Source organism: Tursiops truncatus, chromosome 9 (assembly GCF_011762595.2).
Source record: "Tursiops truncatus isolate mTurTru1 chromosome 9, mTurTru1.mat.Y, whole genome shotgun sequence".
NCBI classification, from domain to species: domain Eukaryota; kingdom Metazoa; phylum Chordata; class Mammalia; order Artiodactyla; family Delphinidae; genus Tursiops; species Tursiops truncatus.
Window position 1 is genome coordinate 59,859,443 of NC_047042.1, and position 16,484 is coordinate 59,875,926.

Genomic DNA, 16,484 nt, shown 5'->3' on the forward strand with positions numbered 1-16,484 from the left:
AACCCTCAGAATGGGAGAAAATATTTGCAAATGAAGCAACTGACAAAGGATTAATCTCCAAAATTTACAAGCAGCTCATGCAGCTCAATAACAAAAAAACAAACAACCCAATCCAAAAATGGGCAGAAGGCCTTAATAGACATTTCTCCAAAGAAGATATACAGACTGCCAACAAACACATGAAAGAATGCTCAACATCATTAATCATTAGAGAAATGCAAATCAAAACTACAATGAGATATCATCTCACACCAGTCAGAATGGCCATCATCAAAAAATCTAGAAACAATAAATGCTGGAGAGGGTGTGGAGAAAAGGGAACACTCTTGCACTGCTGGTGGGAATGTGAATTGGTTCAGCCACTAGAACAGTATGGAGGTTCCTTAAAAAACTACAAATAGAACTACCATATGACGCAGCATCCCACTACTGGGCATATACCCTGAGAAAACCAAAATTCAAAGAGTCATGTACCAAAATGTTCATTGCAGCTCTATTTACAATAGCCCAGAGATGGAAACAACCTGAGTGACCATCATTGGATGAGTGGATAAAGAAGATGTGGCACATATATACAATGGAATATTACTCAGCCTTAAAAAGAAACGAAATTGAGCTATTTGTAATGAGGTGGATAGACCTAGAGTCTGTCATACAGAGTGAAGTAAGTCAGAAAGAGAAAGACAAATACCATATGCTAACACATATATATGGAATTTAAGAAAAAAAATGTCATGAAAACCTAGGGGTAAGACAGGAATAAAGACACAGACCTACTGGAGAATGGACTTGAGGATATGGGGAGGGGGAAGGGTGAGCTGTGACAAAGCTAGAGAGAGGCATGGATATATATACACTACCAAACATAAGGTAGATAGCTAGTGGGAAGCAGCCGCATGGCACAGGGATATCGGCTCCGTGCTTTGTGACCGCCTGGAGGGGAGGAATAGGGAGGGTGGGAGGAAGGGAGACGCAAGAGGGAAGAGATATGGGAACATATGTATATGTATAACTGATTCACTTTGTTATAAAGCAGAAACTAACACACCATTGTAAAGCAATTATACCCCAGTAAAGATCTTTAAAAAAAAAAGAATAAACCCCAAAGAGAAATCACCTCAATGTTCCCTGAAGTTACTGGCAAACACGTCCATTCAGCAGCAGCTTTGTTCTGTGCAAAATCATCCAGCAGAGCCCAAGTGCAGAGGTTATCCTGCCCACAGTGTGGATGTGAATGCTGACTCCCAGGTCGAGCAGACAATTTGGCCTCCATCCCAACTGAAGGGGGTGTGGAGGCTAGATGGAGTACAGAAACCTCAAGAAACTCATTTCCCAACATCCACACTGGCCTCGTGATTTCATTCTTTTCTTACACACCCAACTGCTGGGAGTCATCAGTCACATATATATATGCTTCAAAATAAACGACACAGCTTTCTGCAAACTGGTATTGCAATACCAGCAGATAAGATTCCTAACAGATCTCAGCCTTGGTCCTTAAAACATTCTTTAACAGTGTGGAAGATGCTAACGGAGACAGACAACCCAGAGTTCTTTAAACAATGAGCTCCAAGTACTCAGGCCATTCTACAAGTATTTCTGCCGCCGACTTTTTCTTCACACAGGCTGGAAACAAGTACAAACATAAGCAGAATCAAGGCCGGCCTTGCTGGTGTCCAGGTGCTACGGAATCTGGCTCAGGGCCATCAGCCTCTGATCCCTTCCTGACTGTTCCCCACCCCAGCTCTGGTCGTTTCTGAAAATGTGATCCCCATACATGATGCTGTTCTCTGGAACCTTGGAGGTCACAGGAAAAGGTTGATGATCCTATACATACAGAAAGGATTAGCTTCTGGGATATGACTTTCCTGACCACAGGACAGTTTTCACAGACTTTCCTAACCCTTTCTTGACAAACAACACCATGAGAAAAGCATGCTGCTCATCGCATAGCTTGGATCCTCCTCCCAGGTACCAGGTAGGATTACATGTTACTGATGTTATCTGCTTTGACTCATGACATGTGAGCAGCAGCAGAACGAGTTCCTCAGCATTGGTGCGTCACTTGTCAGCGTGCGACTCTCCTTTTCCTCTGGCACTAGGACCAACCGGCAACATTCTAGCTGGTAGCTGCTGCATCCACCTGGCCCACAGGTAATGACAGTAAGGAGAGCCCCTTGCGAGCTTGTGATGGGCATAGAGTGTGAACAAGAAACAAACCTTTGTTGTTTGAGCTGCTGAGATTTTTGGAATTATCTGTTACTGCAGCACAACCTAGCCTAGCCCGACGGCTACTATAACAGTGGACAAGAAAAGTATTTAGCACATTAAGAAACTGAGACCCAGAGGGGTGAACTGAGCTGTCAAACGCCAGGCGGCTGGTGGAAGGCAGAGCAGGAGGGCTGGAACGCTTGCCACAGCCCCTCACTGCCCTCACACGACAGCAGTTTCTACAGGACAGAGACCCACGACATGAAAGGACTACTCACTGTAAAGATAAAGTCACTACCATCTTTTTTTTTCCAGATACTGTAAAACCGACTTTAGAATTAAGAGTTAAGTTAAAATGAAGCCTCATTTCCTACCTACCTCAGACTTAGAAGTAATCTATACAAGAAAATGCTAATTTATTTAAAGGGGGGAAAAAAGGCACAAGGGTAAGCCACACATTCTCACCATTTGTACTGAGGTGGCCAAGTCTGCTTGTTGTGGTCCCAGGTCCCCGTCACCTCACTCCACCCAGCTTCTTGTCCCACATCAGAACCTCAGCCCAGTCCACCACCACCACTTCTGTCAGAATCATCCAGTAGGAACCATAGAAGCTAAAGAGACAGGATCAGCGATGAAAAAGAATGTGGTGGAGCTCCATGTACCGACAGAAAGATCTTCAAGACATATTGTCATTTGAAAAATACAAGTTTTGGAAAGAGCATAACAACACATATAATTTGCCCATATTGTCTCCCTACAGACACGCGAAACTGTATACATTTTCTACAAGTATACATCTATGAACATAGATGCAAAGAAAAATATCTGGAAGAAGACATACTTTATGAGAAGAGAGATTACTTCCAGACAGGGAAGGAAGGGCACCAGGATTGGTATAGTACTTTTATTCATAATGTTTTAATTTTTTATAAGAAGAATATATACTCAAAGTTACTTAAACTTTACATAAGCCTTTTTATTCATCAGGGCATCTTAGGAAACCTTGAGGCAGCTCAATGCAACCTTCTCCGCAATCACCATCTGTTAGGGAACTTTGAGTTTCAGCTCACCCTCCTAGGAAAAAACGCTCAGTCCCCATTAAACTAAACGACAATCCATTAAAATCAAACAGACCCTGATGGAATGGTATGACTCCTTCTGTGCGCCTCTCAATACACGGAACACTCCTCCTGCTTTGGTGAAATATCATAATCAAGCTGATGGATGTCTTCAGTTTAGTAGGAGTCTGTCAACTCATGGTATTGCCACTAAACCTGGTTCGAAATAAGGTGAAAAATCAAGCCCTACAAAAACAGAATGGAGCAGAAGAGTCAACAGAACTGACTTTCAAGTAGATTTTTTTAAACCATAGGAGCTTAGGCAATACCACATTAAAAAAATGCTCCATAATTACCAAAGGTCTCTTCATTTCCTTTGTCTTGTATTTCCTTTCATGTAACGCAAGCTTCTGAACACTTTAAAATAATATGGGCTCAACTGCCTTCTGTGTAACATTCTGACCCCGAGTGATGGATGATGCCAAAGGTACCTCGCACTTTCCACCCAGTATCTCCTCCCCACCTAAGTGGCTACTGTTACCAAGGAAACCACTTTAGTTTCTCCCTTCCCTTCTGCTAAAACCACATCCTATGGCTAAAGTCTATCCAGCAAATACCATCTCTGGCAGAGCCACATCTGCCATGCACGATATGGACTTCTAAAAACATTCTATCTACCGCAGTCCTGGACAACAGGAATTGATCATTGCTATTTACTTACTGAATTCAGATTTAAGATAATGTAAAATAAAGCCATCCCTCCCTGCCTACCTCAGGGATGACATTCCTCAGATTGCAAAATGCCAACAAAAATAAGCTCTGCCAGGGGCTTCCCTGGTGGCGCAGTGGTTGAGAGTCCGCCTGCTGATGCAGGGGACACGGGTTCGTGCCCCGGTCCGGGAAGATCCCATATGCCGCGGAGTGGCTGGGCCCGTAAGCCATGGCCTCTGAGCCTGCGCGTCCGGAACCTGTGCTCCGCAACGGGAGAGGCCACAACAGTGAGAGGCCCGCGTACCACAAAAAAAATTTTTTAAAAATTTAAAAAAGATAGGCTCTGCCAACCTGATCATAAACCCCTGCGTAACCTGAACACATACAGCGTCGAACACATCTGGACGCTCCTCGAGCAAGTGACTTCTCTCTGGAATAAGGTTCATTTTGGCGAAGTCTTACAGTGTCAGCCCAGTCTTACAGTGAGGAAGACAATTATACCGCATTTGCTGACATCGATCATGTGGACAGGAAGCCTCCACCCTGCTTCAAGTTGCCCAACAATGAGGTGGGTGGGCCAACACCTCCCATCAGCAATTGAACAGGAAGCTAAGACCAAGCACGTTTTTATACAATACTGATAGAACTGCACAGAGATCACACACAGTGGGTCAACTCAAACAGGGTCCTACTTTCCCTGCTGCGTAAGCCACAAAACACGAGCTCAGTTCTGCTTCCAGGCTTCAGAAACTAGACAAACTCAAGTTGCCATTCTTTAATGGGTCTTCATGGAGCCCTGTCTCTCTCAGGTTTGGGGTTTGGGGAGGGGGGTGGTTATTCATTTTTCGTGTTTTGGTTTCAATTTCTTAACCTGGAAAACAAGCCCAGTCCTGTTTTCTGCCACACCAGAAAACTACTAACAGCCCCCTCTAGAAAAAATTTAGCAGACGAATGAGGCTACAGTCATTTGAAGCTTTTAAGTTCCATTAATATTCATTTACTTCAAGTATCTGAAAGCACATAATCCCTCAGAATTTCAAAGCAGATCGAAAAGGCAGTCTGTCCTCTCACTATCTCCTCTCTCTCCCATCTCTCCATCTCCTTTTTTTCTCTTGCGAAAGCACCACAGTTTGAACTCCAGATACAGACTCTGCCACCTTGCCTACTACAAGCGCAGGAATGCAGACAGAGGATGTGAGCACTTGGGGGTGGGGGGGTGGGGTGGAGGCTGATGGAATGCAGATAACCTTTCAGGCCTTCTGGGAACTCAAATGTTTGACTCCACATCCTCAGAGCCCAGTATCTCCTCTGGTCAAGAAACCCCATTCAGAGTGTGCGCAGAGCCAGCCCCTCCCTTCTCTGCTGGAACCACAGACTTCTGGAGTGGAAAAGAGTACGGTCCAACACGCCCATTTTAGAGATGAGGAAACTGAGGCCCTAGGCAAGGCCAAGACTTGTCTGGATCAACCGGAGCTAGGTCCCAGGTCTCTTGGCACTGAGGCAAATGCTCTTTTATTTCCTTCTGGTTAGGGTGGCCCCCTCAGCAGCCGAGAGTCTCACCCCATCCCCACAGCAGGGCCTGGCGCCTGTCAGATGGGCAGGGGCCCCGCCTCACCATGTTCCTCCCCTCAGTCCCTCTCTCCCCACTGGGAATTCCCATGGTACTTTATCCCCACCGCTCTCACAGGATGTGGTAGTTAACTTTACTACTTAGATGACACTTAGCCCAACACGGTCACACTGCAAGCATTTATCATGAGGAAGGAGAGGGCGGTGCAGGCTGGAGCTTCTGTCTGGTTCATCTTTGAGGCCCGGCATTTGCCTGTGAGGGATGGTGCCCATCTGGTTAGTCCCCGTATCCCCAGCACAGAGAGGATGCTAGATTAAAAAGTGTTGAATGAATGACTCTAGCACAGCACGCTGCTTATAACGGGAGCTTCGTTAATGCTCATTGAACGAATATGTGGATTTCCAGAATTCACGGGCTCACACAGGGAGCGTCACTGGCCGAGTTCGTTAGTAGATAAATTCGGATTTGCAGGCACCAATATTTTCTATTGTTCTAAGACTTTTCTGTTAGCAGCTGCCTTGAAAAGTTTAACCAAAGCCCAGCTCTCAATTTCCAGAGCATAGTCTATACATTCTCTTGGTACATAATCACCTATTGTTTTGTGACAATGCCCTCCATTGTGCCTTATGGGGCTGATATACAATTGCTGTTTGACATTTTCCTGGTGTTACCCAGGCTTTGAAAAACAAAGTTCCAAAGACACCCTGCTCGGTATTCATCTCTGAGGGCCCAGTGAATAAAAATACCTTAATAAAAAAAGCCAACAGAAGACGACAGAGCCTTGAATCGGAAACCCTGACCTGGAACTCTATTTAAGAGTTTAAGTGCTTCCGCAGAAGAAAGTTCTACGGAAGGGGCAGGTTCGGAAGCCAGAGGACGTCTGGAGATGGCATTGAGGACGGACACAGAAAGTGTCTGGAGCTTCTCAAATGAAAGGCAATTTACAAGAACAAAATACTTCAGTCACCTCAGAGGCTTGAGTTGAAACCTGGCCTCAAACGAATAAACACTCAGCTGATCGCTGGCCAAATGCTTAACAGGAGACTTTTATTGTCTGGGACACAAATCTACCTGGAGCTCGGCCAGGTGGTACCTGGGATGTGTAGGAGGGGACTCCCGAGGGCCACCGGGAGACTGAGAAGATGCCAAGTTCTTCCCAGAGGCGGCACACCCTGGGGAGCAGGCCCTCCCCGACAGCCAAGATACACGTGACCTGCCAGGCCTCTCACTCTGTGACCTCACGACAGCTTCACAGGAGTGAGCAGAAAGGGGGTAATGCAGGCGTCCCACAGCAAGAGGCTTTTTCTGTGATCCGAAAGCTCCAAACAAAGAATTTTTTTTTCTAAACACCCTGGTATTTTAAGTGGATGCAAATTCCCTAGTAGATGAACAAAGTGGGGAAAGCACCTCTTTCAGGGCTTTGGGGCTAAAGCCAGAGAAAAACAGACAAGCATGAAAAACTGTCCAAAGCCCTTTCCCTTGGCCAGGGGATTCCCAGAATTTTTATCCGCAGACTCTGACACCCACGCAGCCAGCCTGCCTCTGCTCTTTGGGCCCTTGTGTTCCTGCTTCCAAGGAGCCAGGAAGGACCGGCGTCCACCCACGTGCATCCACCGAGGCTCCTGCTGAAGGATGCTGGCGCCTGGCCGGCCCGCATGCACTTACACACATCCACTCCCAAAAACCGCGGAGCTGGTGCGGTGGGCAAAGCAGACCAGGCTCTGCGTCCCGGTTCTGCCATCTTTTCTCTGCTGAGCTTCGGTTCCTTCATTAGAAATTGAAAACCATAATTTCTGCCTCCATAATTGTCTCACATTAAGTCAAGGTTTATAAAGCTTAACAAGTAGGGGTTGTTAATTATCTTTTTCTTGTAGATCACTAACATCGAGAAAAGGCAGCGGTGGGAACTCCTCAAGGCCTCCCACTGTCCTTTACAATAAATGTCCAAATCCTTCCCAGCCCAGGACGCTCTGCTTGGCCTTCCTCACTGTAACTTCCTCAATACACCCTGTTCTTTCCACCTCTGAGCCTTCAACCATGCTGTTCCCCGAATCTGGCATGCTCTAACCCCTCCTCATCCCCAGCAACTAGTTGAAAAGGCTCATTCTTGGAGGAGCAGATCCCAGACTCCCCTAATCCTAGCACAGCTCTGATAATCTGTCTCATGACATACATACTGTTATTTTCACTCACAGCACTTAACCCATTTATAACTATGTATTTGTGTGTACCGCCCATTCCTCTTCCAGTAGCCAGCAAATTCCATTTGGCCAGGCACTGAGCCCCTGGATTCATTCGTTGCTGTATCCCCAAAACTTGGGAGATTCCTGGCACCAGCGAGGTCTCTGATAATATTTGTTCAATCAGTGTGTTGAAGAACTAAAGCTCCAAAGAGCCAGGAGGAACCAGGAGCTACAAATAGCTCTCTGACAGCTTGCAGCACCAGGCTGGGGAGCAAGCAGAGCACTTCATACCCATGGGAAAGCCAGGAAAACAATTACCAGCTCATTATCAGAAATGCTAAAGCACCCACAATTCACTCAATGGAGAATTCCCTCTTCTGGGCTCTGAGTTCCACAGGCCTCTTGGAAGATTGCCAGAGCTCCAAAAGACATAAAACCTACTGGGGTGTAAAGAAGAAGGGAGATGAGTATGGATTTTCTTAAAAAGGTAGTGTACTTGGAACAGGTCATTGCATTTTCAATGGGGTGTATTTAAATACTGTCATGTCTACCCGAGTCCCATCCTGGGAAATTCCAGGCCTGGTTTCTGTTTTCTCAAATACCCAGCACACCTGTCTGGGTGAATGCTTTAGAATATGTTTAGAAACACAGAATGTCTGCCTGTGTTTTATCACACCCAAGCTAACAATCTCAGTGCACTGAGATGACATTTATCCAAAAATAAACATCATAATCCACTCTAATAAAGTCGGTCAACACCAGTATCACCACCACCACCCCAAGTGGATATTAGGTCACCCAGTGTAAGCAATGGTTGAGGTTTAAATGTTATAAATCGGTGTGCGGGTATTCCCGTGTTCATTCCATAAACAGGCAGAGGCAGGCGGTTCTTTGGAAGGGCCTTGTATCCAGAAGGACAGCTCTACGAAGAGCACAAGCACATCTGTGGGTCAATTCCAGGAGGCAAGCATAGGGGTGGGGAGGTGGGCAGAGAGGGAGGGACACTCACTGAGTCCCGTTCAGTGGTTAGAACCTGGATTTCTGCTTCAAATCCTGGGTGCCGCACTAACAATCTGTTGACTTTGGGCTGGTTATTTAATCTCATTGAGCCTCAACTGTCTTATCTGTAGAACAGGAGAAACGATAACTACAGTATAGGGTTGTTGGGAAGATGAAGTGAGCTAAAAAGCCAAAACAACAAAAAAAAACTAAAGCCCTTTGACCAGTGTTGTACATTGTAAATCTATGTAAGTGTTTGCTATCAGACGCATCTTTATTTCATTTCATCAAAGCCTCAAGCCAAACCTTCCGCATTGATAGTTATTCCCTTTTTGCAGATAGAAAAACTGAGGCTCATGAGGGTTAAGTAGCTTATTCAAAGCCACACAACTAGGAGATGGCAAGACCAGCACTTGAACCCAATCATCGTAATTACCATTTCCTGAAAGCCAGGTGGTATGCCGAGCACTTCACAGCAACAATCTCATCAAATACTCAAAACCACTCTGTAAGGCAAGAATGACTAAAACTATTTCATACAGACGAGGACACAGGGTTGGAGAGGTTAACTATCTTGGCTGAAGTCACACAGTTAGTTAAGGAACAAAGCAGGGGCTTGATCCCAGCTCTGACACCAAAGTCCATGGTCTCCTCCATTTAAGTCCTGCCTAATATTTGTTATAGATCTAGTAACTCCACTTGAAATCATCAACATGCCTGAATTCATATTAAATGGAAAACACTGGCCTTGTTAAGTGGAGTCCAGGAATGGCCCTCTCCATGAAGGGGCCTGCTGTCCTGAATCACAAGGAGTTAGGATATCCCCAAAGAAAAGCCTAGCTTTCCACCCAGTTCCTTTCCTTCTAGAAGGTTTGGTTTGGGGTCATAGATAGCAACTGGGGAATGTGTTAAAATGAAGCACGGGAAGTTCTTAGTCACTAGACTTGCATCTTTTGGGAATTAGAACAACACAAATATTTTCCCACGTAAATCATCATCGGTCCCAGCTCTGCTACCATGGAGGGGTTTTCCTTAGCAATATGTGACTGCCCTACCCAGCTAAGTGCGACTCTGAAAATATCTACCCAGTCATTCCATCCTCCCAACTCTTTTCTGTCCCTAACCTGTATTGTGGGAATGACACAGAGAAGAGTCAGTATCAACACCCTGATACAAAGATATAGTAGTGGTGACTTCTCATGGTTTTTGGCTTTTTTTTTTTTTTTTTGGATGCGTTGGCTCTTCGTTGCTGCGCACGGGCTTTCTCTAGCTGCGAGGAGCAGGGGCTACTCCTTGTTGCGGAGCATGGGCTCTACGTGCGCAGGCTTCAGTAGTTGTGGCGTGCAGGCTCTACAGCGCAGGCTCAGTAGTTGTGGCGCACGGGCTTAGTTGCTCCACGGCATGTGGGATCTTCCTGGGCCAGGGCTTGAACCCTTGTCCCCTGCATTGGCAGGTGGATTCTTAACCACTGTACCACCTGGTAGGCCCAGGTTAATATTTTAATAAAACATGAGGGGCTTCCCTGGTGGCGCAGTGGTTAAGAATCCGCCTGCCAATGCAGGGGACAAGGGTTCGAGCCCTGGCCCAGGAAGATCCCACATGCCGTGGAGCAACTAAGCCCGTGCGCCACAACTACTGAGCCTGCGCTCTAGAGCCCGTGAGACACAACTACTGAACCCGAGGGCCACAACTACTGAAGCCCGCGTGCCTAGAGCCCGTGCTCTGCAACAAGAGAAGCCACTGCAATGAGAAGCCTGCGCACCGCAACAAAGAGTAGCCCCTACTCGCCGCAAGTAGAGAAAGCCCGTGCGCAGCAACGAAGACCCAACACAGCCAAAAATTAAAATTAATTAATTAATTAAGAAATTAACCTACCAAAACCTGGTGCTGATCTGGTGCTTTGCAAATTACCTGGACCCTCATGTTGACCTATTCATCAGTTCCATAGAAAACTATAGTTTTCTTTAAAGAAAAATGACTACTCAGCAAAAAAAATACCAAAGTGACAGCTTACTAGAGTACTCTAAATGATTTTAATGAAGTATAATAGAACACAAAATTGCCTTGCTGGTTCCGAAACGGAGCAGGACCCTATGGTCCTTCCCTACCACGTCCTCTGCCTGCCTTTTGCCTGTGGAAAAACTTCATCTAAAGAATTAGTTTGATCAGAGAAGCGAGAAAATGCAGAAACAAAGGAAAACAGTCCAATAAGACTAAATAATAGTAGTTTAGTCATTAAGCATGGTTAAGGACCTTTAGTTCCTCCTCAAGGGCTGTAGATAATATTCTGAGCCATCTCCTGTGAGCTGTCTTGTAGATACTGAAACGCCCACCTGGTGAAAGAAGTTAACTACATGGTGATCTTACTGTAGCCATGACATAAGCTGCCACAAGTCTGTGAACTGGCCTCAAAGAAATGAAAACAAACCGACCCTGCAACTGAAGACTAACTGTACCTAAAACAACCAAAATGACACTGGTCAGACCACCACGTGACCAATTTCAAGATGACTGTCAGAGCTGACTGCACAGTTTCTGCATGTAGCCCCCTACCCCCGTCTATAAAAGCTCTTGCCCCCTGATTGTCACAGGGGGAGTTGGCCTTTGGACAGGCGTCCGCCCTCTCCCCCGGTTGCCGGCATCCAAAACGAAGCAAACTTTCCTTTCCACCAACCTGGCCTCTTCAATGGCTTTTGAATGGCAAGCAGTCGGACCCCACTTTTGGTTACAGTTCTATAGAGGCACTGTGCCCCTTCTGAGGGTCAAGGTAAGATCCCCTTAGACTAAAAGCATCCCAGGCCTCACTGGCTCAGCTCCAGAGGGTGGAAGGATGGTGAAGGGGAGGAGGGATGGTGATGAGCTTGTCTTGGTCAACTCTGCACCAAAATCTCTGCCCACAGTTTGGTCTGTGGCAGTTTCTAGATAAAATACATAAATAAGAATGCAAGCCAGAATGTCTTGCTTTGACAAACTTTCTAGCACTGAGTAAAAACCATCAATGAATTGAAATGGCAATGATTAGTCTCCTCTTACTACAAGAGTCAAGTTTGGAAAAAAACACTTGCTGTCACTGAGTGTCTGATGCACCAAAGAGTTTCCCTCAAAACAACTTTGGACCCTATAGATGGATGAAAGGAAGCCCTTTGTGTAAAACTCAACTGACTTTGCCCGGAAGATAAAAGGAAACAGGACTTCCAGAAACCTGCAAAATACCTACAGCTTCTGCCTGACAAAAATTCAGCACAAGTATAAACTTTACCTTTTTAAATTTCACCTTGCCTCAAACCCCCAAAAAAGAAGAATCATAGAAGGTAATATAAACCTCAAATCCTAGGTTTATGTCTTAAATATCGAGTAAACATTGAACTCTTTTCTTTGGATAAAAAGAGACAAGAATTTGATATTCTCATTAGGCAAGTTAGCGATAGCACTGTAAAAAAACACTTGAGGGCTTCCCTGGTGGCACAGTGGTTGAGAGTCCGCCTGCCGATGCAGGGTACACGGGTTCGTTCCCCGGTCCGGGAAGATCCCACATGCCTCGGAGCGGCTGGGCCCGTAAGCCATGGCCGCTGAGCCTCGGCGTCCAGAGCCTGTGCTCCGCAACAGGAGAGGCCACAACAATGAGAGGCCCGCGTACCGCAAAAAGAAAAACCACTTGATCTTTATACCTACATTGCATCACTGTTTATAGTATTTCTAATGTCTAATCTAAAATAAACAGTGCTGCTGTTACTATCAAAGTGATCATCAGTGACACACAGAGTGGGACCAAGCTGGGATATGGGATACCCCCTGACAATTGTAGGATGTGGGTCCTCCCTTCTCCAAATTCCTGACTTCTTGATCATCTAGGAAGGATTCACTGCCCCTAGGCCAAGGGTCAGTAGCAAAACAGGTACAACCGGGGCACGGCCTGAGGATGCTGCCAAAAGGAAAGTCATCTGTGTGTGCCCATGTCAATTCTGAGGCCCTGTAAACAGCCCAGCTTTGGGGGAGCCCATTTTTTGATATATGGGGCAGTGGGGTGGAGGAAGTCTCAAGATTAAGGACCACTTTCTTTTGCCAAGAAATTCATTCCTATCGCATGGAGTAAAACTGTATTCCAGAGCCATCAATAAGCCCTGTTGGGGGAAAGGGTGGTGGCCTGAAATTCCAGACTGCAAAGTACACGGTGCCCAAGGGGGAAGGAGCTACAGAGCCCTCCCCCGAGCAGGGCAGGAGAAGAACAGGGGAATGGAGCAACTACTGGCCACTCTCCCTCACCGTGGCTGTACTAAATAAACAACTGCTGAACACAGATCACCACCGCAGTGGCTAGTAACTGCCACTGATGGAGCAGCCACCACGTGCCACCCGCCGTGCCAGGCGTTTGATACACCCTATCTCATGTAACCTCACGACAGAGCTCTTTAGATCCCCATTTTACGAGAAAGAAAACAGGGGTTCAGAGAGATCACATATAACACGCCCATGGTCACGCATCACAGAAGTGACAGAATCTGAATCGGGGCACAGGTTTGATGGGCTCCAAACTTGAACTTGAATTTCTTCATTACACAAAAACACAATCTACTCTTCTTAGACCCTTTGGAAGCCCTCTCTTCTCCTAGGCTGTCATTTGTTTTAAATCCACCTTTCTTATCTGCAGTAAAAGTCTGTGTCTCGTCCAGTGGCCCCACTTGCTGAGATTAGAGCTATCTGTCCCCAGGGTGAGAACAGGATAAATCCTGTGCACTCCTAATATCCAAGCTAGAGTTACTATTCCCTGGATGTGGGAAATCTCAGATAGGCGGCTTTTAGGAGCGACAAACCCGACCCTGTGGCAAGCACAGCTGGCTTCATCCTTAAAGCAGAAAACCCAGTAGTTAAGGCCATGGGTTTACTGGCTTCCCGCAACTTAATTTTAAAGGCCAACAACGGAGGCATTTCCCAGAAAGCAGAACTAAAGGGGCATCGTGATCTGGCAATCCTTCTGTTTTTCACAATATGCCATAAGACTCTATGCATATCTGAGGCTGCATATCTGTTCTGAACACACTGTTCAGGCCACCCTGCCAAGCCTTGTCTCATTTCCCTTCTTTGCATTTCAGGAAGCTGGAGGGAAGTCCACTGCCCCCTCCCCAGGGTCACGCAAGACACTGGGAGCAGCCGGATCCGTCTGCAGGCTGTACTCCATCAAGGCCCCTGCCGGCCTTTCCACCTTCTCTTGGCAGCCACACTTTGGTCATTGTTGCTCAACGCTGAACGCACAGTGGAATCAGCTGGGGATACAGAGGCCTGGGTCCCACCCCCAGGGATTCTGATAGAACCAGCCTGGGCATCTGAATTTTACAAACGCCCCAGGTGATTCTAAGATACAGACAGGATTGAGAAACTCTGCCCGGACCACCGTGGGATAAACGATTCCCCTAACACTGAAGTTCATCCCCCCGAACTTTCGTGGCATGCCACAAACTCCCGGGTTTCCCCGCCTTGCTCCACCCGGGGCTCTTCTAGAGCAGCTTTGAATCCCGTCCGCTCGCAGGATGACGCCTCCCTGCTCCTCCTCCCTCGCAGCGCCCAGGACCCCAGAAAACTTGTGCCCCGCGCGACCCACCCCCGTCGCTGGGACTTACTTGGTCGCTAGGTGTGCAGACCTCGCAGCAGCAGGGAGCAGCAGACCTCGCAGGGAGCGAGAGCCTGATGCGCCGGGAGGGCGCGAGCGGGAACGCTGAGACTGGGGAACGCCGAGACTGGGGAACGCCGGGCCGGGAGCGCACGGCGCCCGCAGCTTCACCAGGACCGGGGAGGGAGCAGCCGCGGCACCGGCTGGGAACGGGAACTGGCCCGACCGCAGCGAAGGCCGCGCCCCTGTGGCCGCGCCCCGAGCCTCTGCGGCCTGCGCGGGGAAGGCGAGGCCGGGCCCGGGCAAGCGAGTCGGGGTCGGCGGGGTGGCCGCTCGCCCGGACCGGGCGGGGGAAGCCGGGAGAGGCGGCGCGCAGAAAGTAGCCCGGGGCAGCCGAGAGGGGCGGTCCCTGCCCCAGCAGAGCAGCCACGCCACCGCTCAGGCCGAGCGGGCAGGCCTGAGAGCTCGCCCAGGGGTGACACATCGCGAACTAGACGCCAACTCGGTCTTCGCCTCCGCGAGCCTAGGCCCGTCCCCTTAAATGAGCCAACCGGAGGCAGCAGCACCTGAGCAAGATGGTGAAACGCCTGTTAAAACGTTAACAAGTGCTCCCGGGTGAAACTCGCGTTAAAACGTGACACCTGCTCCCCGGTGAAAAGTAGCTCAAAATCATCAAGCCTTTTACGACAGAGCATATACTTCGATTTACACTTTTTAAAATGTAAGCTTTTCTTCATGTCCTTAAATCTCTTCTTGGCAGTGTACGTTTTATAGTCTATACATTATGCTGTGAAGACCTGTAAGGGACTTTTTAACATGCTAATACCTTTCGCAATAAAATGTTTTTTAAACGTTTTAAATGGAGAATCTACATAAGGCATAACGATGCTATAAATAAGTTGTCACATTCACACTAGAGTACATTCAATCACATGACCACATATGCTCATGAATATTTAGATTACCATCAAAGGCTGCCTTCTGATAAAAGTTTGTTCGTAACTCAAAAGCGAAACTTTGCAAACGTAAACTTAATGGGCTACCTTGTGCAAACTTGTAAGCTCCAATATAGAGATGCTAAAGATACCAATTCCTCCAGTTTATACCCTTACAGGAACCTCTGGTAGAAAAATTACAAAATTTTTCTTTTCTCTAGGATTCTGGATTTTATCTTCCATATCTTTTAAACTCATATTTTCCATATCCTGTTTCTCTGGCTGCATTCTGAATAACTTCTCAGTTGTCTTTCCATCAATCAATTCTTTTGTGGCTATTCCAACCCCGCTGTGTTACTCATCTGTGTTAGGCGGAATACTCCCTACACCTGGAACCTGTGAATATGGCAAAGGAGAATTAAAGTAGCAGGTGGAATTAAGGGTGCAAATCAGCTGACCTTGAGATGGGAAGATAATCATGGACTATTGGTATGGGCCCGATGTAATCACAAGGGTCCTTATAAATGGAAGAGGGAGGAAGAAGGAGAACTAAAGAGATAGGAGCCTGAGAAGGATTTGGCCTGATGTTGCTGGTTTTGAAGATGGAGGAATGGGTCTATGAGCCAAGAAATGAGGGTGGCTTCTAGAAGCTGGAAAATGCAAGGAAGTGGGTTCTCCAGTAGAGCCTCCAGAAGTAATACAGTCCTGCTAACACTTTGATTTTAGCCCATTGAGACTCACTTTAGACTACTGACCTCCAGAACCGTAAGATAATAAATTTGTGTTGTTTTAAGCCACTTTGTGGTAACTCGTTACAGCAGCAATAGGAAACCAATACACCATCCATTTAAGTTCTTAATTTCAACAATAATATATTTTCTAAGAGTGTTTTGGTTCTATTTCTAATTTTCTTGGTCATTTTTAATAGTCTCCTGTTCTCTACTGATTCCATCACTTAAAAAATTCATAGTTATTTTTGTTTTTAATTAAACTTTTTGTTTGGGCTAATTGTAAATTCACATGCAGCTGTAAGAAATAATGCAGAGAGACCCTTATACCCTTAACCCAATTTCCCTTCATGGTAACATCTTGCAGAACCAGGCTGTAGGCATTGGTACAGTCAAAATACAGAACACTTCCACCACTACAACGATCCTTCATATTGCCCTGTTTTATCATACCACTCCCTCATTAACCCCTGACAATCACTAA

At 46.7% G+C, this 16,484-nt stretch overlaps 1 protein-coding gene across 2 annotated transcripts in view; it reads right to left on the minus strand.

Moving 5' to 3' along the window:
- NOD1 (nucleotide binding oligomerization domain containing 1) overlaps positions 1-14,817 on the minus strand; it is a 91,804-nt gene extending 76,987 nt beyond the window's left edge. For both annotated transcript variants that reach the window (XM_019926060.3, XM_019926065.3), the window contains exon 1: positions 14,348-14,817. The gene's annotated coding sequence lies outside the window, so the exon portion shown is untranslated. The remainder of the gene's footprint in view (positions 1-14,347) is intronic.
- Positions 14,818-16,484: the final 1,667 nt, after the last annotated feature.